This window comes from Lactuca serriola, chromosome 5, assembly GCF_051521515.1.
Source record: "Lactuca serriola cultivar US96UC23 chromosome 5, Lser_US96UC23_V15, whole genome shotgun sequence".
NCBI lineage: Eukaryota > Viridiplantae > Streptophyta > Magnoliopsida > Asterales > Asteraceae > Lactuca > Lactuca serriola.
The window spans coordinates 99,797,099-99,821,966 of record NC_136412.1 but is presented as its reverse complement, the minus strand read 5'-3'; the positions used below and the strand labels follow the sequence as shown (position 1 = coordinate 99,821,966).

Genomic DNA, 24,868 nt, shown 5'->3' with positions numbered 1-24,868 from the left:
AAGGAAACTCCTGATCTCAGATGGTGACTTCGGCACCTCCCAACTCATCACTGCCTCAACCTTGGCCGGATCGACCAAAATCCCTTCCTGGTTAACAAGATGTCCAAGGAATTGGACCTCCCGCAACCAGAAATCACACTTGGAGAACTTTGCATAAAGCTTCTCCGATCTCAAAACCCCAAGGACCTCCCTCAAATGCTCCTCATGCTACTCTCTAGATCTCGAATATACCAGAATGTCGTCGATAAATACAATCACCGACCGATCCAACATCGGCCTGCATACCCTGTTCATGAGATCCATGAACACAGCCGGGGCATTGGTGAGCCCAAAAGGCATCACCACAAACTCATAGTGCCCATATCGCGTCCTGAACGCTGTCTTCTGGACGTCCTCATCCCGCACTCTCACCTGATGATATCCCGACCTCAAATCTATCTTGGAGAACCAAGATGCTCCTTACAACTAATCGAATAAATCGTCGATCCTCGGTAACGGGTAACAGTTCTTGACCGTCAGCTTGTTCAACTCCCGGTAGTCAATGCACATCCGGTGAGAACCATCCTTCTTCCTGACGAACAGGATAGGCGCTCCCCACATAGAGCAGCTCGGCCGAATAAACCCCTTCCCAAGCAGCTCCTGAAGCTGCGAGGATAACTCTTGCATCTCTGGAGATGCAAGACGATAAGGCACCTTAGCGATAGGCGCGGCCCCCGGAACCAAATCAATACTGAACTCCACTTGCCTCACAAGAGGCACACCCGGTAACTCCTCGGGAAAAACATCTGGAAACTCACGCACCACCGGAACCTCCTCAACTGAACTCAGTCTCTCGGAAGCCACCCGTGTATCCATCACATACGCCACAAAACCCTTACAGCCCTGCAGCAGACACTACCTCGCCCTAGCGGCCGAAAAAAAAGCTGATCCTGAACGTGTACCCTTGCTGTACACTGAAAGAACTCCCCCACTAGGGTTTCGTATGGCCACCAGCTGACGCTCACGGTCGATAACCGCACCGAATCGGCTCAACCAGTCCATGCCCACAATGACACAGACATCACCCATCGCAATAGGAATCAGATCAATCGGAAACTCAACCCCGAAAATCTCTAATACACATCCTCGGAGAACCTCCGTGGCACAAATCACTCTATCGTCAGCTATGGAAACTCTCAGAGGCCGACTCAATGCCTCACGGCTAACACTGATATGCTGACTAAAGGCCAAAGATACAAAAGACCGACTCGCACCCGAGTCAAATAACACTAAAGCAGGTACAGAGTTCACAAGAAAAGTACCTACGCATAACATAATATAAGCATAATATCTCAACATCAAAATAAATACATGAAAGGAAACATACCAGCCACAACATCGGGCGCAGCGCGGACCTCCTCCGTAGTCAGCTGGAAAGCTCTCCCTCGAGCTCTCGGCGCTTCGACCTTCACAGGCCGACTCTCTGTAGCTCTGATGGCAGCAGGAGCAGATCCCTGAGATGCTCCGCGCAACTGCGGACACTCGGCCTTCCGGTGTCCGGTCTAGTTGTAGTGAAAACACACTGCAAACCCCTTAGGGCAGTCCTTGGCCATATGCCCCTCCTTGCCATATTTGTAGCAAGATCCCGCTCGGCAGACTCCATCATGACCCTTGTCGCACTTCCTACAAGTGCGGCCCTTCTGGCTCCCTGGTTTGGGATCAGCGGGCTTGGCCCGCTTGGCTGCCGGCTGAGACTGTGCCGGTCACCGATCCCTCCCCTGAGACTCCACCTCCTCCCTGGCCTGAGTCTCAAGCTCAATCTCCCTCTTCCGGGCATTTTCCTGAAGCTCAGCAAATGTCCGGTACGAGGAGTTCGCAGCGAACTCCCGAATATTCCGCCTCAAAATGCTCAAGTAGCGGCTCATACGTGCCTGCTCAGTGGACACGTGCTCAGGGCAGAACATCGCCCTCTCATGGAACATCCTCGTGATCGCTGTAACTGACTCAGTACCCTGCTTGAGGGTCAGAAACTCCTGTGCCAAACGTTCCCTCTCCACCTGGGGAACGTACTCATCTCAGAACATGACAGTGAACCTCTCCCAGGTCACTGCCGCAAGCTCAGCAGGCGTATAATGCGCCGTCACAAACTTCCACCAGTCCTTCGCTCCCAAGCGAAGCTGGTTCAGCGCGAACCGAACCTTCAAATGCTTAGGAGACGAGCAAGTGAAGAAACACCCCTCAATATCAGATATCCACCTCATAGCTTCCACCGGATCCTGAGTCCCATCAAACTCTAGTGGTTTCGTGTTGCTGAACTCGCGGAACAGCAACGCATCACCACCTTGCGGCCTCGCAGCAGCAATCGATGCGGTAGCCGCTGCAGCAGCAGCCTCAGAAAGAGCGGCATAACGCTCATCAAACGTCTCAATCAGTGTGGTCTTTATATACCCAAACATCTTCGGTATCTCTGCCCTGATGGCCGCAGCCACCTCCTCCTGGATGATCCGGCGGATCTCCTCCTCACTGGTACCACTGCTCTCGGGCATCAAACGTGTCCTCACCATGATCTACCTCTGAAATACAACATACAAAAATCAGAATCCACACGAGCATACTCACACTCGACAACTCTTTCCTCCTTGATTCTTGGTATTCCAAAGATTCTTACTTGGGCTGCACACCGCTCCGGTGCTTTCAGTAGTACGGGCCCAATACTACTGTCCGCACCGCACCAGAATACACCCCAAGTCCTCCCCTTCGGATCCCAAGTCCCAAGTACTCTATCATGCGTAGACCACTCTCTAATAGATCTCTCATAAGCCCCTCGCTGCTACCTACTCACTCTCAAGCATCTCATAGCAGCTCACCTCTCCCTAGGCTAAGGCATCACAAATCAGGCCACTCTAGTCCTAATAGCAATACCTAGCCTATTCTAGCATGTAGATACATCATATCAATATCAATATCACATAATATAAAGGTATTTTGGGAAATCACCGTTCGGGCGCTGACTGATCGTACACACATCTCTTGCTCTGCGTTTTTTCAAAAGTATTTTACTCTTTTTGAAAATACATCTCAAATCCTCAGTTTGAGTTCAAATACAGCCGAAGGTGTACTCGAATCCCTCAAACCAAGGCTCTGATACCAACTTGTAACACCGTGAATTTCAAAGTAATTTTTCACAATTTATAAAAACATTTCCCATTAACTTTTCATAAAACATCAAGTTTAAATCTCAATTCACATTATACAAAATCCCAAGATCACAAGTATAACAAAATCCCATGCGTGTGTACGGATCAAGCCGGCGCCTTCCCACGGTCATCGCTAGTACCTGAAACAACAACACTAACACTGTAAGCACAAAGCTTAGTGAGTTCCCCAAAATACCACACATAAACACATATTAGCCACTCGAGGCTATAACTCTATGGGTCCGTGCACCCAAACTCTGTGAACCCTCAGGTTCTAACTCTAGGAACCTTCCGGTTCCAACTCTGTAAACATGCACAGCATAACACATAGAAATAATGCAGTACAACATATAGCATACATAACATACAATACTCTGTCACATAACTCTGGTTACCTGCTCAAGGTAAAGTATAGTGAGAAGACTCACCTCGTGTATCTCGATGACTCACAAATCCTGAAATCCCTCGTGCCCGATCCTCCGAGCTATAATCCTCCTATAACATCATATGTCTCTAATTAACACTTTTTATCTCTAAGGTTGACTATCCCTAAGAAGTCAACACAGGTCAACTCTGGTCAACGGTCAACGGTCAACGGTCAACTTTGACCGGACTCGGCGAGTGCACAAGGGCAACTCGGCAAGTCTAGACGTTTTCACCAACTCTCTAGGATTCCCTTCTTACACGTCGAGTACTCCCCCTGACTCGACGAGTTCCACCTGGAAGAATCGCGGGGCCACCCCGACTCAACTCGCCGAGTCTCAAGAACAACTCGGCGAGTCCCAGCTCGACTCAGTCCACTTGACCACCCTTCCCTAACTTGCCCTGACTCACTGAGTCAACCCGTGACTCGACTGGACCACTCACTGGCCGATCCAAGGCAATCTTCAAGCTACTCGCCGAGTCTGCTCATTGGACTCGGCGAGTCCATGCCATGCAATCACTCAAACTCGCTTCTAAGGTCAGATCTGTTCCATCAATTCATAGATCTGGCCTTCCTAGACTGATTCACCACGTAAAGCCCCAAACTTGGTGTACATACAACCTCTATATGTCCATATATGAAGAATTACCAACAAATATCACAACTCAAGGTCATAACCTCCATTGTTCTTCATAAAGCTTGATGAATGAGGCTCTCTGGACCTCTATGGATCCAGATCCAAAGCCTCATCACTAGCAAGGGACTATTTGGCCATCAAATCAACCCAACAAAGGCCACAAGAAACCCTAAATCCAAATATACTTCACAAAACAGAAGATGAGTCGAAATCATACCTTTAGATCGATGATCTAAGCTTCAAATCCACAGAATAGCAACCTCCTTTGCTTCCTCTTGGCTAGAACCTCCCTCTTCTTTGCTAAACAACACACAAAGGTCAATAAATGCTTCCTTTCTCTCTCAAATCGCTAAAGCACTCTAGGGTTTCTCTCTATGGACTGCTGGGTACAAATGACGGCCATAAGGCCCTTTAAATAGGTCCCAAACCCGAGAAATTAGGGTTTCATTAAACAGCGCGGACTCGCCGAGTCCATATTCTGGACTCGCCTAGTCCAGGCGAATCCCGCGTCCAGAATCGCGTCCCTACTCGGCGAGTCTGAGCTCCAACTCGCCGAGTCCCCTCTCAAAACACCAAAATCATAAACAATAAAGATACCTGGAAATCTGGGCTGTTACACATAACTTATGAGTTTAATGGTTCATTAAAATGAAGACTCTTCATTTTTTATGTAACCTCTTATTCTTTAATAACACTTTTAAAGAAGTGACTCTTAAACATCCATAACTTGAGGACAAGTTATGGAATCATAATACTATTTAATGAAAAAGACTCTTCATTTTTTATGTAACATATGGCACTTCTATTAGATTAATTAGGATTGAAAACAACTAAAACACAATTTTATTTTCATTAATCTAAACTAACTCATAAATCAAGGAAACATAAAACTTTTGGTAATCCATAACTTTATGGAGTTAAATCCTTGTTTTCTGACGAAACTTTTCATGTTCCATAACTTAAGAATAAGTTATGGAATTCTTTAAAACATTAACACCGAATTTTGTAAGTCCATAAAAACTTTGAATCAATTTTTTTTAAAACCTTTTCATATCCATAACTTATGGAGGTTTCAAAAAAAGAACTCTTTAGATCAAACTTTTAAAATTAATAAAATAATCATATCATTTTATCTTTTACTAAATTTGACCTAATTCAACTCATATAGTAAATGATTCAAATTTTACAAATAATTAATTTTTCACAAAAACAAGTAATTATCTTAAAATTTGACAACGTCATGTTTTTCCCCCTTTTTTTCAACTTTGAAAATAAAACATTTGCATCAATATAACATAAAACAACCTATGGCTCTGATACCACTGTTGGGTTTTGAGCATTCTAACACTCCTAAGTGTACATGCAACCCTAAATACCTTGGATCGATGTTTTCTCTATTATACATACAAATATGAATATCCAAGGTATTATCCTAACTAGCATATCAAAACACATTGATACTAGGGTAATAAAATAGATAGAATACATACCTTGTTGTTGTAACTTGTCTTCGTGAAGCTTAAGTGCCTAGTGCCCCAAGTGTGACACCTCAAATGGTTCACACAACACCATGAACACTTGGAATAACCTTGAGAATAAGGATACTTTGGTTCCCTCTGGTGAAATCGGCCTTGCCCTTTTGTGTACACACACTAGTCTCAATTTCACCAACCAATGACATCTTCATATAGTGTGGAGATTAGGGTTAAACCCTAATACCCATGACCTTTAATTTTATATGATCCATGGGTTAAACATTCCATGGACTATCCATGAAAGCTTAGCCCAACCTAAATGAACTTGGCCCATCACACACACACACACACACACACACACACACACACATATATATATATATATATATATATATATAAGAGTCCATATTTAATTAGTTCATTTTGATCACTTAATTAATTACAAATTAATTCTTGATCAATACTAATTAAATAATATGATTATATATTAATATATTAGAACTTATAATATATTAATATAAATCACTAGTATCCTTTTTCCTCATCTTGTCTATCCAATTGTCCCGATGTCATGCAACCCAAATGGACCATGTTGGTATTACTAATTATAGTTATGAACTTAGACATTAATCCAACATAAATGACGACGTCAACCCTCAAGAAGGGTTGAATACATATCTACTGTTTTCCTGAGAATACAAGTCATTCTGAAAAACGTCAACATTGAATGTTGGTGAGTTCATAAGCATGTTGGTATGAAAAAGGTTTGTAACATCTTTGTTTTGTAAAGGCTTGTATATTTCCAGAAAATCCGATATTTTCTATAAAAATGAGTTTTAGTTTTTATACAAAAAATTGAGAATATATGTATGCATTCCCTTTGTTTCTTTTACTTGTAATTGTAAAATATATGAAACCGGTAGTGTCAAATGTATGTTCCTATAAAATCCAATATTTTCTTATGTATGAACTGTAGATGTATGTATTTCCTTTGTATACTTTCCTTATAATTATAGAATGGATGTTCCCAGAAAATCCAATATTTTCTGATGTATGAAAACTGTAGTCTTAAACCCTAAGACCAAAAATGTATGAGAGTTGTTGTACTGAACAATAGTATGTAGTTATATCTTTTAGAAAAACTAATGAAGTGTAAGCTTTCTGTAAACTGAGATAGTATGTTAATCCCTATGTGAGTTCTTATAACCATGCTAATATGACTGATATGCCTGAACGCGACGTTCTTCAGGCATCGGAGCTGGTAAGACTTTTGTCACCCTAGACTTGCCAGTCTAACTGTAGTGAACAACTGAGGTGCGGAGTTGTCAATCATGTATACATCTATACACAACAGTCTCGCTCTCCCTCCAGGAGACTCTGGCTATAATGCAGGACTTAAGGTGTACGCTAGGTAGGTACGGTGAAGAAAACGTCTCACAAGAGCATTAACTGATTTACGTGAACTATGACTCCTTTCTCATGTATCATAAAATAATTGTACTTTTGTAAATTCATTATAGGTATTTTACAATACGCGTTTTGTAGCATGTATTCCGTGACATATATTTATAACATGTGTTTTATGACGTGAAAACTATACCGTGAACAATTCATTTTGTATACCTTTTGTGTAAACTATTTATAAATTTTTTTTATAAATAATCAATTGTAGTTATGTATAGTAGTAATATATGTTGGAAAAATAACATAATATTTTTGGGTTTAACCCCATCAAAATAGTGACGACAATAATTAGGACCATTTTTACTAGAAAATTTTATTTTTAGTAAAAATCTCCAAAATTTTTAGTTCTTGCACATCTCAAATTTTTCTGGTTTAAAATTCTGTAACCCAAAATAGTTTATTTTAGTCAACTTTATCGGATCACGATTATTATAGCAAATCAAATTATATCTTTAACAATTTTATACCAATATTTGAGTAAATTTCAATTTGACAAAAGGGAGACATGCAAGTGTCAAAGAGCCATACATATTTAGTCATATAAATATTTTGTTTTCGATATATTTGTGGGAATAAACCTATAAACACGATTTTTGTGTAATAAAGATGGTGACAAACACACATGTCACGATTTTTATGTAGTTTACAAATAATATCAACCTTTTTATACAAGAATTTGCTCCATATTTAACAAGTACTCATAGTGCATGCTAATGTCCAATAGACAAACGCATCTAGGATTATGAGGACCTTAGAAAGCACGATTTTTATGTATGTATGTATGAAACTTTCAGCATCATAAGCATAAATTATTCCATTAACAAGTTGATGCATGCAAGTAACCATTAGGTAAAGGAACTTTGACTTGTATCCCCCCCCCCACCTAAAAACATATAAAACACGAAAACTTAGGGGTATGAAGCTCACCTTTGTATTTGTCATGTGTTAGAAAGAAGAAGAAAGAAGTTGTTAAGCCTAGCTTTGTATAGCTTGAAGACCACTTGAGATGGATGATGTTCTAAGAAGCATACACACGAAAATGGGTGTGTAAAAGGAATCATCTAAACACTACATGTATATAAGGTCTAGAGTTTTACAAGGAACTTACCAAGTTTATGAGTTTTTGAAGAAGAATCCTTGGAGATGGCCTATACACACACGAATTTTTGAGAGAGGAATGGGAGGAAATTCTTGAGAATGAGTTGGAAGAAAGTGTTTGGTGTGTGTGTTGTAGTAATCGGCCACAAGTAATAAGAAGGGGGGGGGGGTTGGTTGACTTTGTGATGCATGCTGGGAAGTTAGTCTAGAAACATGTTGGTCCATAGTACTTGCATGGATACATGATAGATAAGGGCTTTGAAACTTGTAGGATAATAATGAGGTGGCACTACAATTTGCAAAAAAAAATTGTTTTACTCATGTCCTAACCGAAACTCTATAGGGTTTTCGGCCTTCATGGGTTTCTTAAATGGGTTTTTGGTTTTGGCTTGGTCCATTAAGAGGTTTTCGGTCCATTAAAGCCCAAAGGTAGAAGGGTTTTCGTTTTGGAGTATGTATGGGCTTTTTGGGTTTAATTGGGTCCAATAAAAGGGTTATCGACCCAATAAGGCAAAAAGAAATATTTTCAGCCCAATAAGACCCAAAGAAAAGTTTTCGGCCCAATAAGGCCCAAAGAAGAGTTTTCGATCCAATAGAGTGTTGGGCCGAGAATTCTTGGGCCAAGGCTAATTGATCGGGTTTAGCTATTGGATCAAGTTTTTGGGCTTACAAGAGATTATTTCAACTTGATTCACAATGTATACACGTATTTATTCAAATAAGATTGTAGTTTGAATTTCACTACTTTGATGTTGTAAGGTTACATAGAGGAAATTTTTGTACATGAATCACCATTTCAACCCTAAATTTGCTAGTTGTGATAGAGCTCATGGAAGAATGTTGACTTGATTAACCGTGAGGCACTTTGGCAGCACTTTAAAGGTTGAACTTAGTAATGTTTGCAAATTTAAAATACTAGATCTTGTTGTATAGGATATGGCTAATTGTATGATTGAGGTTTGTGTAGGAATTATATCAATGGGAAGCTAAGTACATTGATCAAGTTATTAAAGTCTGGATGGGAGAATGTCATGAAAAGGCGTTTTTCTGACACTTTAAAAAATGCACGAGATGAATCTGTCAAACTTGCAAAGGCTAAAAATGTCAATGTATCATTAGAAGGTGATTTATCCATTCTAAAGTTGTTTCGGCCATAATAGATAAGATCATAATATTGGGAATAAATTATTGATAAAGTTTAGAACATGGAAAATGGAAACAAAAGTCAAATTCTGCAAAGCAAAATAGAAACAAAATGGAACATGGTTCAATTTCCAAACACTGTTGCAGTTCTATCCCGATTTCACATCATAGAGATATTTTGTAAAATGTGTTAGCTTTTTTTGGTGGTATGTATCTCATTTCTTGAAAATTTTGTAGGAATTATAGCTTAAACGTCCACATACTCAACTTGAACTTTTTGAAAAAACACATCGAACTAAACAACCAAAAGAAGGCACTTCAAATACCGAGTACATTACACCCAAAGCTAGAATAGTTGTGGTATTTGCTGAATCCTTAATAAAGAAATTAATTATTCTTTGATGATATATTTACTTTTAATACATAGTAATTGGTTTCTGATAATATACAATGCATATAAGGACGTTATGGTGGCTAGATATGGTGATGATATTGATAGCCATCCCCCTTATGATCATGAATTATGGTTTTAAGCTAGTGGAGGGATCAAGAAAGGAAGAGTGTTTGGATTTTGTCACACCCCCAAACCAAGGATGGCGGAAACGTCCGGGGGTGGAGGACTTCATGTATAGTATCATAACAATAATGGCAATAGTGAGGAAAGTAAACACAACCAACATATATATAATTGAAAGAGTTACATCATTGTATGAATTACATGTTTCAAAATCAATTACAATATGTTGACAAAAATATGAAACGTTTGACGCCTTAACGTCCCATCCTCAAAATCCACTTGATTTCCTGTTTAGTGATTTCCTGAGAATACAAGTTGTTTGAAAAAGTGTCAACACAATGGTCGGTGAGTTCATAATTTTTTGTAAGCAATTATGAAAGATTTGTCTCGTAAATGTACGGTTGTTCCAGAAAAATCCGATATTTTCCTTAAAATGAGTATTGTAGTCTTATATCCAAAAGACCGAAACGTATGAGTAATCTTCCTTATTTACAGAAAATAATGTGAGTTTAATTCAACATAAACGCGTATGATATCAATGAAATTCCCGTAAATTCGTATGTTTGTTACTACTTTCTGTGAGCTATTATAACCATGCTATGACCTAGATGGCCTGAAAACGACGTTCTTCAGGCGTCGGAACTGTTATGACATTTGTCACCTCAGACCTGTCGGTCTAGCTGTTGCATGCAGCTCAGGTGTGGGTTTGTCAAGCCCAATATAGATCTATATACAACTATCACGCTCTCCCTCCAGGAGACTCTGGTTACAATACAGGACTTATGATTAATGCGAAGCGAATGTCTCACAAAGTCATTAACGAATTTACACTTAACGTAATGAAAGTTCCATTTTGTATAAATGTACCCTTTTGAAATGTATGTATTTTGAAATGTATCATAAACTATACCTATTATAGTTTACCAAACAAGGGTAGAAATAGTAAAGTACATAAACTATACTTAACATAGTTTAACAAAATGTTTGTGTGTAATGGGTGTACTTTAATTATAATACTTTGTTTATTCTATGCTTTATCTAGTCAAAATCCATTTGTTAACTGGTGTATATCTAGATACTAACACAAAAATGTCATATATTGCAACAACACATAATCACATAATGATATATACCTTGCTCAACATGTTACAAGGTGAAATGAAATTGATAGTATTTTTCTGTTAATAACTTTTTCTGTAACTGTTATTAGAAAATTTGTAGAAAAATCATAAAATGTCCAAATCAAGTTCTGTAACTTCTTAGAGTTTGGAAAATGAGTCTACTTTGTTCATAAAAGTTTCCATAATTTTTAGTGACCTCTAACTTGTGTGAACAAGTCCATAATCACAGACTGGTCCGGATTGGTGTTTGAAATGATAGACAGTTTTGTAAAAATCACCATAAATTGTCGAAACATCTTATGGAGATGTGCAAGTAGTAATTTTAAAGATAAAAACCTGAACTACATGCACCTAAAACAGTTTTGAAAACAAAAATGTTTAAGTTGTCCAAAACAGTCTGTGAATGGAGCCCAACTTTTCTGATGAAAGCTGTTAGAAAAGTTTAGTTATGTTCATGGTGTTTTAACTTGTATTCTCCCCCTTAAAGCTTAAGAAAACATGGTAATAGAGGGTTATGAACTCACCTTGAGTGATTTCAGTAGATGATTGTCGAAGAATGGAAGTAAACAGCTCAAGAACACTTGAAGATGCCTTGAAGATTTTCGAGAATCTAACATCAAAGTGATGGAGTTTGTGTAAGCAATCAATGGTTTGAGTAGAATGAAGAGCAATAATCACAAGGAGGGTGAATTATACTTACCAAGGGAAGAATAAAGCTTGAAGATCAGCCTTGAAGTCTTGAGATAGAGAGAAAAAGTTTGAGAGAAAAGTGGTGTTGGATTTTTGGTGAAATGAGAGCAAGTGAGTGGGAATGAGAAGAGAGGATGAATATCCAGCTCTATGAACGTGAGAATTACTTGTGAGAGGGGAAAAAAGGATAAGGAAGTGACAAGGTATGGTGGGGAGGAGTGTGGGTTGGTCATGGAGTGGGTATGGAGGTTGCTTGTGTCATAATACAAGGAAAAGTCAACACCCAACCTTTGTATTTCACCCACTCTTATTGGATAAGGTTTTATCCTTAAAAACATGATTAATCATAAATTTAGGGGTCTTATATGTTAAAATAAAGTTTTGGGTGAAAATCCCGGGGTAAAACAATTAAAAACGGGCCTAAAACGCGAAATTATACGAAAACCGGGAGAAAAGAGGCTTCCCAGCGAGACCTCTCGGTCCTGGCCGAGGCTCGGTCCCTTCTGATGCTGAGCCGGAAGCGAAGGGAGGCGAAGGTAGGAGGAAGCGAAGGGTTCGGTCCCATGGTCATCAGAACCGAAATAGCCCGAATGAACAGTACCCTCGGGTTCGGTTCCCTTCTGCGAGGTTCGGCCCTGAGAGGACCTTCAGGTTCGGTTCTTCCTTGAGCGAGGTTCGGCCCTGAGAAGACCTTCGGGTTCGGTTCTTCCTGGGTGAGGTTCGGTCCTGAGAGGATTTTCGGGTCCTAAGAGGCTTCGGCCCTAAAAGGAGGGTTTCGGGTCCTTAAGCCTATTTTATCCGTTTTTACCCCGTTTTAAGCGGTTTTTGACCCGGTTAAGGGTCGGAACGACCCGTATGACTTCAAAAAGTTACGGAAACTTTTGAGAGAGAATTGGGAGAGATTACATATTCTTGGAGAGATTTCTCATACAAAGAGAGATTTGGGAGAGATTACACATTCTTGGAGAGATTTCTCATACAAAGAGAGATTTGGGAGAGATTACACATTCTTGGAGAGATTTCTCATACAAAGAGAGATTTGGGAGAGATTCTTGATAAAGAGAGATAGAGTGATAACGATTGGGAGAGGTTTCATGTGTGACAAAGATGAGTGTTTGGCCCCGCAACGCAAGGTCCGTGAACCCCGTTAAGTCATGTTTAAGGATCTTACCCACTCCCGATGAGTATGTATCATTGTTTTATCAGTTTGGTTCATTGTTTAGCACTAAGGCTTAGGAAATTTAAACACGCGAACTTTTCCAAGTAATGTTTTCTCATTAAAATAGTGAGTTATACAGTAATTACATAACGTACACTCCAATACATAGGGTTAAACGAGTCGATCAGTTTGACTTGTTGACTTTGACTTGACTCGAAATTGACGATTGTCACAGATTTGGTTCTGTGTCTGATCTAGAAAGGTTTTTGATGCCTTCTTTAGCAGCTTCAAGTACATCTTCAGACAACTTAGAGGTTTGTTTATTCTCTTTTGCTAACCTGTTATTTTATTTTCCTGTTTTTCTGTTTTCCAACTTGAAAGTACAGTGTTGACCTGTTTTCCTATTTTCATACTTGAAAGTACAATGTTGTTATTAGTTGATTCATCTTGAAAGTACAATGCTGTCATGTTTTCATCCTCACCTGTTATCTTGTTTTAATGTTTTCCTCCTTGAAAGTATAATGCTATTCTTGGTTCATCTTGATGTTGGTTTGTTTTTCTATTTTACTTCTTGAAAGTACAATGCTATTCTTGGTTGGTTCATCTTGAAAGTACTATTTTGACCTGTTATCCTTCTTGAAAGTACAATGTTATTGTTGGTTGGATCATCTTGAAAGTGTTGCTCATTCTTGTTGGTGTTGTTTGTATTTAGTTGTTATTTTATTTAATTGTGTACTTATTAGTGTTTTTTATGTCATTTAAGTTTATATTTGTTAATTTACTTAGTAGGTCATCATGGATCGAATCTATGAAGAGATGAAGGAAGAACTTAAGTCAGATTGTGAAGAAATTAAGCAAGAGCTTTTGGCTGAACGTGCAAAAGTGGAGGCACAAAAACAAGATATTGCGAAGATGTATAACGAAATACTAAAGCTCGCCCAAGGAAATAACACTTATTAGATGTTGGCACTTTTAACTTTTGTGACTTGGTTTCGATACTTTGAAATCGAGTATAGATATTTATTTTGGTAGTCAAATTTTAATGTTTTTAAATCAAATATTAATGTTCATTTTGGTAGTCGAATTTTAATGTTTTGAAATCAAATATTAATGTTCATTTTGGTAGTAGAATTTATTGTTTTGAAATCGAATATCAATGTCTTATTTAGCTTTGTAGCATAACATTTGATTTTGATTATGGAATAGTGACAAATAATTGGTTATTATATCCTATAAACAATTCAGTGACGGATTTGAACAGTGTTAGAAATTTTTTGCGACATCATAATTGGTTGTTAAACTGTTGTTATTATCTCATCAACGACGGATTTACGACGGACAATAAAATTTTCAAGTACATTCTGCGACAAGATAATTTGTCGCTAACAAAAAATTTTCCTTTGTTAATTCTATCGCCAACCTTCAGCAACAAAGCTTTTACTGGCGGGCTCATTCTGTCGCTGAAGGTGTTTAGCGACGAATTTCCGATTGATATTTTTGTCGCTGAAGCCTGTATTTCTAATAGTGAGTAAATACTTACAACACCATATTTTCGTTTAACTTTAAACATACACTAGTATAAAAAGAATGATCATTACATAATTATAGTCACAAATTTAATGATCATACTATAATTATATGGTTCAGACATTATATTTATTTTATAACCATATTTAATTATAGAGACACATAATAATTGTAACCATAACCAAATGCAACTTATGTGTACACATAATAGACGACATATGACCATAAACCATTAAAAATAACTTGTTTTCGTGCTTTTACCAAGTCATTAGTAAATACCGCCCTATGGACATATAAACATTTAATGTGATCATATCTATCACCTGCTAGTAACATTAGATATCATGTGTCTAAAAAGACACTATGATACAGAAACATATACAACTATCTCATGTCACCATATATTTAACTATTGTCTTATTTAAAAAAAGTATCATAATGTTAACTAGTAAAAGTATCCCGTGCGTTGCACGGGTTAGATTTTTTTTGCATTTCTTTACCTATAGTAACAATGTAGTTACATTTCTATAAACATAAATGCAACATCCTTACAATACTTTTCTCATAATAACAATATACTTACATTTCTTTACATAAAAATAGAAACTATGCTATAAAGCCATGACAACGGTTGTAAATTGATGCTATAGGCATCGATGGATTTATACTAATGATCTGAAACAACAAACAAAAGTCACCGATAAAGTTCATTCACCATTTTTTTGATTTAGCCACTTAATGAACTTAGGATCTATAATTGTGATTTCTAAATCAATGCCTAGAGCGATTTTATACGATTTAGATCGCATTGAATATTCTTATCTTTTGGTTGAAAAAGCATAATTTAACTAATGGATTGGTCAGATACAATGAGAATGACCTTCATACCCAATAAAATATAACGTTGTACTTTCAAATTTTTTTTATCAAAATGTAATACTTTCTAATCTTCGCCCAACCATAACAATGAAAAATGACTTATAGATAGATGATGTTGCTATTATTTGATAGATTTTTCTAAATATGGAAGTACAACGCTATCTTTGGGTGGTTTTTAGAAAATGGAATTGCAATGATATAATTACCTATTTTTTTTTTTTAAAAAAAATGAGTGAAATTTTGCACTAAGAGATTTTCAAAAAAAATAAAAAATAAATTGTGATATAGTTAGTAGATTTTAAAAAAACAATGTAAGTGCAATGATATATTTTGGGTTTTCTTCAAAAAGATGAAAGTGCAATTGCCTCTATTTTTCACCTAATGCTCTGGCATTTTTGTTGTAGTCAGTTGCTCACCCACCATTTTTGTTGCACCAAACCAATGTTAGAAGCCGATTTGTGAGCATATCAGCATAAAGATCAAACTGGATCATATATGAAAAGTTGAAAACTTAACAACAAAAATGAAATAAGAATGTGAGAAAGTAAGAGAATGGATTACCTAACTGCCAACCATGCGTCATTTCCTAAGATCAGGGGTTGCCATATCTTTGATCCATCTAATGTTTTCCTCGTCCAAAGGCTCCACCTCAGCAAGTTATTACCCACTTAATTACAATTCAAGCCAATACATGAAAAAAAAAAAAACTAAAACTCTGACATCTATAAATCGTATACCAAATAATTCTTATTAAATGAAATGAAAAGGAGATGAAATCATATCTGGTTGCCTAAAATTAAAAGCAGAATAGTTTAATTGCAATCATGTATAATACAATTCCCTATTTTTATTTATAAATTAAAATAATCTACCAAATATCTTTTTTGACTAAAAATACAGTAACATCAGAAGGTAAATAAGCAGATATTTTGGTTCAAGCAGATATTTTGTCAAACATTTATTATGCATTTTCCTATGCCACGTTATCTTTTTTTATGAGGCCAACAACTCCATCCTCCACGACTCTCAGAACATAGTTGCTATGTGTTCTTAAATCACAAACATATTCCAATTTGTCATAATTATGATTTTTTTATTAAACAATACAATTAATACTTGTTTTATGTAACCACCAGATTTTATGTGCTCTTTGATTTCTTATCGGCTAAAGCCAAATTCACAGCTAAAAATGCAAAAGCAAATTCATCCAGTGATGTTATTATCATAAGTTTCAATTGTAAGCAAATTGAGATTATATGGAAAGATCTTCCTTCACGAATACATAGTTTCCAATAAAATGTGTATATCTGAAAATTAAAACTTACTGAGAATGCTAAGAGACTATGCTAAATAAAGGTGCATAGTTTAAACTTTAAGGATGAGAAAGAAAACAATTGGCCTCATCAATTTTCTGTTTTCAAATCCATGTTTCTTTGTTACTCTAAAAAAGGAAAATAAAACTCTAAAATAGATAAAAATCGAATTACCTGTTGTTAGAGATACAAACGTGAGCAATCATACATCTTTGTTTGGTTCCAAAGCATAAACCGACCTGTAAGTTAAAAGTCTCCAACTATAAACAAAGTTATAAATACATCAGTAGGAGAACAAATAATCCAACTAATAACAGATACCAAATCCATAAATAACTTCTCCTATTATGTTATAACTTATATAGGGTTTGTCAGGATATAACTTATAGTTTCTTATAGATATGTACTAGAGGGTATTTTTGTAATTTATTCACAAAAGAATACGCTTTGAAAAACCTGGAATCTCTCCAAATGCTATGAAAATGAAAGTTGGGAATGACTAATATTGCATTAAGAAAGACAGCCACACAGGAACTGCATTGCAAATGTAGAAGAGAAAGCATAAAACAAAAATATGCATTTAGTATTTAATTTTATTATTTATCATGTTAAAATAAGAAATTTAATGTAATGGGATTGAGAGCATTTAGATTGCAGATGTTCTTTGTTGATTCAAGCCACCATTTGCCTCCATGTACCTGCACTCACTTGATTGCACCTGCAGTCGCTTAATATTAGCAAGATTAGTAGGTGCTCTAAGAAAAAATAAAAACTGTTTAATTTGGAAGTTTTGGTCCAAAAAAATGGCAGATTATATTTTGGCAAAACCCTTGCTAGGTAATGAAGGTTAACGGAACAACTAAAATCATCTCCAACCATAAGTTTATTTTTAGTAACTCCATTTATAGTGCAAATTTGATTTAAATTTATATTTATAATGAATGAAAATTTTATAATTTCAAGATTCTTTCTTTATTATTAACTTTGATTCTAATCTCTTTCTCTCCTCTTTAGCTTTTTGTTTTGTGATTTCTTTCATCTTCTCCACGTGCAAACAGACTCAACCTAATGAAATTATGAAAAATTTGGATCTTAAACTGAAGATAATAAGATATTGATTTTTTTTTTTATCATTTTATTCTTTATAAACCTTGAAAACTTATCCATGTAAGTTCCACTTGTTTCTTCTAAGTGCTAGTTTCCATATTTCATAGCCATAAGCATCTCCAATTCCTTCTCCCTGTAAAGGTAAGACTGTCATTAAGTCTAATTTAGACAACTTATGGCAAATTTGATATACAAATATTATACTACTAATCTTAATAGTATCAGTCAAAAGCTAGCTCCAAAAAGTAACGTTTGGCAAAGGTGTACCTGGGATTCAAAAAATAAACCCAGCACACAACCATTGTTTAGAGGATAGTAACCGGAAGTCAGGGATTAATGAGAAATGGGTGGAAGGTTCAAAGTAGAAGGGCTGAAATTGACAAAAAATAGGTTGTTTACTGTTGAAATCTTTCACAATCTTAATATATATATATATATATATATATATATATATATATTAATCAGTAGTTGATGGTGACATATGGCCAAAGTGTTTGAGTGTGGGTAATAATTGTCTCATTTGATATTATTAAGTGTTATAAAAGTTTTCAATATATATAATCGACACACAGACTAATTTAAATGTATCGAAAAATAGCCTCTATATTTTTTAGTGTTGCAAGCCGTTTTCTGAGAAATGTCACTATAGGTCATTTGTGAGTGTATATATATATATATATATATATATATATATATATATATATATATATATATATATATATATATATATATATATATATATATATATAGCGCAAATTACTGATTTTGATGTACACCTCTACTGAAAATGACTAATCTTGAAAAACATAAAAAATAAAAAATAATATTACCGATGACACTATTAACGGCGAAATATTCATTACCAACGACAATGGGTATTGTCGGTGATATCTTTATTAGTGACAACATTTTGAGCAATAGCTATGAGGCAGTACCAACGACTCTTTAACGCTGATGTGTTGCCACTATTACTTTTATCGGCGACAAAACTAAGATTTAACGGCGTTTTTTGTGGCGACCTTAATTTCTTCTAGTGTGTGTGTGTGAAAACTTTACCATTTTGGGCTTTTAGATGATTGATAGTTATCAAATCTTTTTGTTGATTGAAGAGGTTAACTCTTTTTTCCATTAAGCAAGATACTCTATTCGAAGTCCAAATTATGATATATTTAGAGTAACTATATTATGACCCGCGTAAAATGCGGGAAAACATATAAAAATGTATATATAAAGGTTTTAAAAAGTTGGCACTATAAAAAAAAGATAAAGTAATAGAAACATACTTAACATTATTGGTAACATTGAAATGTCTGGAAAAAAAACAATGAAACACCTAAATATCTATAATCGTTGAAGGACCTCTTTGTAGACATAACATTTTGTTTTATTGGTTGAATGACCTTCCTCATCATATATGAGTACATTCAATCATTTTTCACTTGTGACACGAGAAATAAAAAACATATAACTGACAATGAGTGAAGACATGCCTACGCAAGTATAATCCAACATTTGATAATTATTGTCATTGACTTTTGTTAATGGCCATAATAAAGTAAACAACTATGGGGAACTGGATTCACTGAAAACAAAATGGGATTCTTTTACTAGATGGAGTTAACTTCATGCAAGATATATAAGTAGTCTTGTTGAAGAATCTAGCATATATGATTCAGGCTTCAATGGCGTGTCTTCTAAGTCTAACAATCTTTAATCTAGTACCATTGCATAGTCCTTTGGTTTGGTCGATATTACGAAGTAACATGACTGGAACACCTATTTTTAGTGTAAGTTTATGGTTGGAAATTCTAGATGTCTTAAAACCATTCAACACTAGTGAAGAGTATATTGCTTCCTCAAAAAAAAAATTGGTACCTCTGTCTTACGTAAAGAATTTGAACTCATATATGTTTTCCCTTCATCTTTCATTAATCCTAAAATGTTTTCAAATGATGGATAAATGGTGGATACAATTAAATGAATATGGTCACATGTAGAGTGAACGACAACGTCTTCTGGAAATTCAACATCAACTTCACCATCATTAGAACCACCTGTATTACCTTCACCAATTTTAAGAACTCACTCATTAAATGTTTTTGTATCATCCAAATCATTAGTCAGACAACCAAACTAAAGCCTCATGTTTACGGTTAAACGTAAAATTGTACATTCACGCCATATTTTGGATGAGTATGATGTCTACACAATATCTGAATAATTACCTCATTGTATTGCTGGAAGAATTTGTCTAAAGTCACCTCCAAATAAAATGGTCTTGACTCCAAATGATTGTGGAAGATAAATAGCTATAGAGCAATGATATCCTCTTTGTCGACCATATTTGATGTATGGACTTCACTGTCATTGAACTGTTCGTCATAGTTCTCTAATAATTTTGTATTGGCATGCGATATCCCTCTAGACAAGGCCACATAAAGTTGGCCAGACGAGAAACCGATTCTGGGAGATAAATACCTACATTTGGAATTGTTTTTTAATGAGCTTTATCGATTGTCATTGTAAAACATAATCAAATTAAAATTGTTTTCTTATCAGCTTGAATGGGAACATGTCATCTTCATGCGGACATAGAGGAATCATTGGACCAAATCTTTAGAATGATTTATTTCAATATTAGTGATGCAACGATACCAAATAGTTTCTTTCGATGATTAGTTTCAGACATTTATTTATGGGTTTAAGGTTTATAGGGAGGGTGTATTGCAATAAATATTAGCAAATTGGTTAAAAAATTAAACTTATTTATGAATGCAAATTTGTATATGTTCTTATCGGGAACATGCTATACTTTAAAGAACACGAAATATATTGTTCTTGTATCATCTCCCATTCATATATAAGTATACATTAATCCTAAACAAAATAAATAGTTATTTTGTCAAAATATTTGTTTACAAACTAAAATAATATATGAAGTTTATTTTAAAACAGGTTGATGCTTGTACTATTTTTCATAATATGATTTTCATATATGAAAAACATAAACCATGATTACTTTTATAATTTGACAAATTAAAACATGATTACTTTTATATATTCAGACAAAATTTTCGTATAACAAAAATTAATCGTTTAAAGATCATAATGAAATAGAGAATCGATTAATTGGTTGTGATACTATTTTTATTTTTATTTTTATAAGGTGGTAACCTCGTTATGTCTTATTTAAAAACTTATATATATATATATATATATATATATATATATATATATATATATATATATATATATATATATATATATATATATGATAAATACAAAATTAATTAATATATTGTTATCATTCTACTAATATTCAACAAATAAATAAGTACGATTATAATGTAAGTTATTTTAAAATAAGCTAAATAAGTAATCAGATTTACATAATAATTATATAAATTTTAGAATTAAGACAACTAATAAAACAAAGAGATTATGGTTTAACTTTTGCATTATTAACATAATAGTATATAAAAAGGAATAGTTTTGGTTTTTAAATGATTTTACAGAATGATTATTTAAAATCAGTCATTCAAACCTTATTATTGTAAAACAAAAATGCTACTGTCAAATTAGCTATTAGATATTTTGTAACGCATGTGTTTCTGGGCTTGTCATTAGTGTTAATGTAATAGTCTAGGTTAACCTTTGTAACCCGTTTTGAAATAATAGAAGTGTATTATTTGAGTATTATGTGTCTTGTGCTTATTTGTGTGTCTTAATTGAATAAATGTTAACAATGAGCATCAAAATGAAATGTTAGATAAGCTCGATATCTATGGATAATGTTGTAGTGGTTGAAACGAGGTTTCCGAATATATATAGAATGCCGAAATCCGAGTTATAACGAAGCAGTTATGATCTGTCGAAGTTTCGCGACAGAACCGGCACGACGCTGAATGCCGTAAAAAGTGAATTTACGATGAAGCGATATTTAGCCTTAGTGATCTAAATGAATGCCGTAGAGTTTGTTAAACCGAGAGCGTGCATAAAAAGAACGCCCAAATCTGACTTCGTATGAGGAAGTTATGATTTTCCGAAGTTTCAGCTTAGCAGTGTGCAACCCGAATACTCGATTTGAGATCGAGCGGTTTTTAGCCGAAACAATCTAAACGAGAATCGAAGATCTCGTCAATGGTAGTGCAACGGTAAAAAAACAGACAAAAACGGACGTCGGATGAAGAAGTTATGAAATTATAACGGAGTATTGATGACAACCACGAACTCTTTCTAGACAGTCCTGTGGAATGCTAGCAGACTCATAACTTGTAGGTATTTGTGAACGATGTGCTCACCGGTGTACTCTATCCCCCTCATGGTTGCCTTTAGGACATTTATTGCTGAGGAAGCCCCTGGCAGTAATGTCCATCCCGATGAAAATCCTAGATTAGGTCCCTTGTAATAGATGTTGTTTTAGGGACGTAAAGTGAAGATAACGGGAATGGGTAATCGGGTTATTGTTGGTTGATGAATTAAATATAATTATTTATTGTGGGTTGAAAACCTTATAAGCTTACCGGGCTCCCAAGCCTGACCCACTCCGTTTCTTTGTATTACAGGTAGTGACGCGAGAGCATAAGTTGGATGAATCATCAAGATATTTTGTTTATAAGCCTGTAGTTGTAATTAAATGTTGTAAGGCTTATAATGTGTCGTTTATGCTTTTGGTCTGTATCGGAACCTAACATCCCGAGTTTTGTTATATAATGAAAATACATTTCTTTAAGAAATGCTTTGATAAACTTTATTTTATCATATTTTGTTTTGGGAACAAATTCTGCAACTCTTTAATCAAATGATTACTCTGAAAATTATTTTAAAATCATAAATAAAACCGGTCTTTTCTGGCCGTGATTTTGGAGATGTCACATATTTCACAAAGAAAAGACAACACTCTCCTATTTGTAGGTATTATATGTATTTATCCTTTGTATAGGTTAAAATAGTAAAATCAACAGGGGAACCTAACAATTTACGATATACCTAAATAATCATATACATAGAAACTCGATAACATTAATTGAAAATGTTCAAGGTTTAATGTTGGAAGTGTGATGTACAATTTGGGAATTGATTCAAGAGTTACTATAGTTCAAAGTTCATTGCCTATTTTGGAGGATTACTCAAAGTACATTGCTAATCTCAGTGGGGGTCACTAATATGGTTGATTGTCTGATCTTGGTTGATGTGATGTGTTCTTCTCAATCATGAAATCACTGTGGATAATCCGCAAACCATGTGTTGGGTAACACCTAAGTGAAGCATTTTGACACATTTAGAACAACATAAATCCATTACCTTGCATGGGAGAGTTGGGTAGGGCCAATCAATTATTACAGGAAGACCTTATTACAGTAAATTAAAAACATTAGGTTCTATATGCAACATTATTTTGTATATTGATCACATTCTTTCTGGTAAAAAATCCTTTAAATGTTTCCTAGTAATGATCATTAGAAAGTATAAAACATGCCAAATAACTTTTTAGATTTATTACATCGAAGTTATTCCATATGTTATTTTGAGAACATCTAAATAGTGTGTAAGCTACTAAAATGAATAACGATTTTAAATAAATTGGGTTAGTCAAAACTGAGTTTTTCTTTTTCTTGTTTGGGTTGTCATATCAGGATTTTATCCTTTTCCAAAAGGATTTCTCCACATATGTTCATCAAGGTACGCATTCAAGGAATCTACCTGCAGTTAAAGAATTCCAAAAAGGTTATTTTAAAAGTACGATGCTATTAATGATTTTTTTTCAAAGCTCAACGCTATTAATGAAATTTGCTTCCAAAACACTGTCCTACAAATGAGCTTCAATGTAGGAAAAAATGAAACATTTCATGATCATCTAAAAATAATCAAAAATAATATATATATTTTTAAGTACAATGCCATTAATGAACTTTTTTTTTGCAAATTTCAATACTAAAAACAAATTTTCCCTAGAAAATTGTTATATTAATGACCTACTACTTAACATTTAAATTTATATATTACATAAATGGTTCACTTGTGAACAAAAGTACATAAATGGTTCATATTTGGAATGTTTTTTTTAACATAAATGGTCTATATGTGAAAGAAAATGAAATGTACTTTCCATTAACAATATGTTTTAAAAAATCCTATTAATGAGCTCTAATGTACAAAAAAATAAAACTTTTCTAGATTAGCCAAAAAGAATACAAAAAAGTCGTTTTTTGAAACTACGATGCTATTGATGAACTTTTTTTTTGCAAAGTTTAATGCTATTAATGAATTTTTTTTTCTAAAAAACAATCCTTTAAATGAGCTTCAATATACAAAAAATGTAACTTTCCATATAGACTAAAAATAATCCAAAAAAGTTATTTTTTAAGAGTACGATGCTATATATGAACTTTTTTTTTGATGTTTAATATTAAAAACAAATTTTTTTCCCCAGAAAAGGTCCTAATATAAGGTTAAAAGAACATATTCTAAAATACTTATCGATCTACATGAGCAAGAAATAAACGTTTCCAAATAAGGCATATAAACCATCCTCCTTTTATAATGAATTTCAAAGCCCCACAATGTGAAATCCTCTGAGTAGCAGCATTCCAAAACTTAAACCATATCGGATAATCAAAATGAAGAGAAGTTGCATTAAAAAATAATAATGGCCACCATCTTATACAAGTATTAGATATTATTGGGGTGTTAGATAGTGTATTAACTTGCAATTAAATATAATTTTCAAAGAAAACTTAGTATGAGAAACTAACAAATCTGATCAACTGCCAAAGGAGGCATTATAACTAAAACATAAACAAATACACATTAGTGATGGAAAGGGAAACTTTAAGGAGAAAACATACAAATTTAAACCATGAAATATAACAAAATCCATAAGTATATTTTTAAAGTAATTTAAATTGGTATATTTATAAAGTAATTTTAAAAAAAAGTAATTTAAACCAGGTCGTAGATTTATCCCAATATTGGTCCCTTAAGCATTTCATCGAACATGTAGTAGACACATAGACCAAACAAAATTTCCAAGTATCCAAATCAAGGTTTCAAATCCTAACACATCAAAACAAACGAGAAAATAAAAAAAAATCAGATTTGTGATTTTAATAACCAAAAGCGAAGGACATGGCATACC

General features: G+C 34.8%; 1 long non-coding RNA gene across 3 annotated transcripts; it reads right to left on the bottom strand.

Annotated features, from left to right (window-relative positions):
- Nucleotides 1-15,687: 15,687 nt before the first annotated feature.
- Nucleotides 15,688-17,996, bottom strand: LOC145052823 (uncharacterized). Of its 3 annotated transcripts, none has more exons than XR_013684222.1 (3): nt 17,774-17,984; nt 16,798-17,688; nt 15,688-15,977 (listed from the first exon to the last, which is right to left on the bottom strand). It is a non-coding gene; the product is annotated as an uncharacterized LOC145052823 (long non-coding RNA). The 3 variants fall into 3 exon arrangements; XR_013684223.1 differs by having other exon boundaries at nt 15,688-15,794; nt 15,872-15,977; nt 16,798-17,846; XR_013684221.1 differs by having other exon boundaries at nt 16,798-17,996.
- Nucleotides 17,997-24,868: the final 6,872 nt, after the last annotated feature.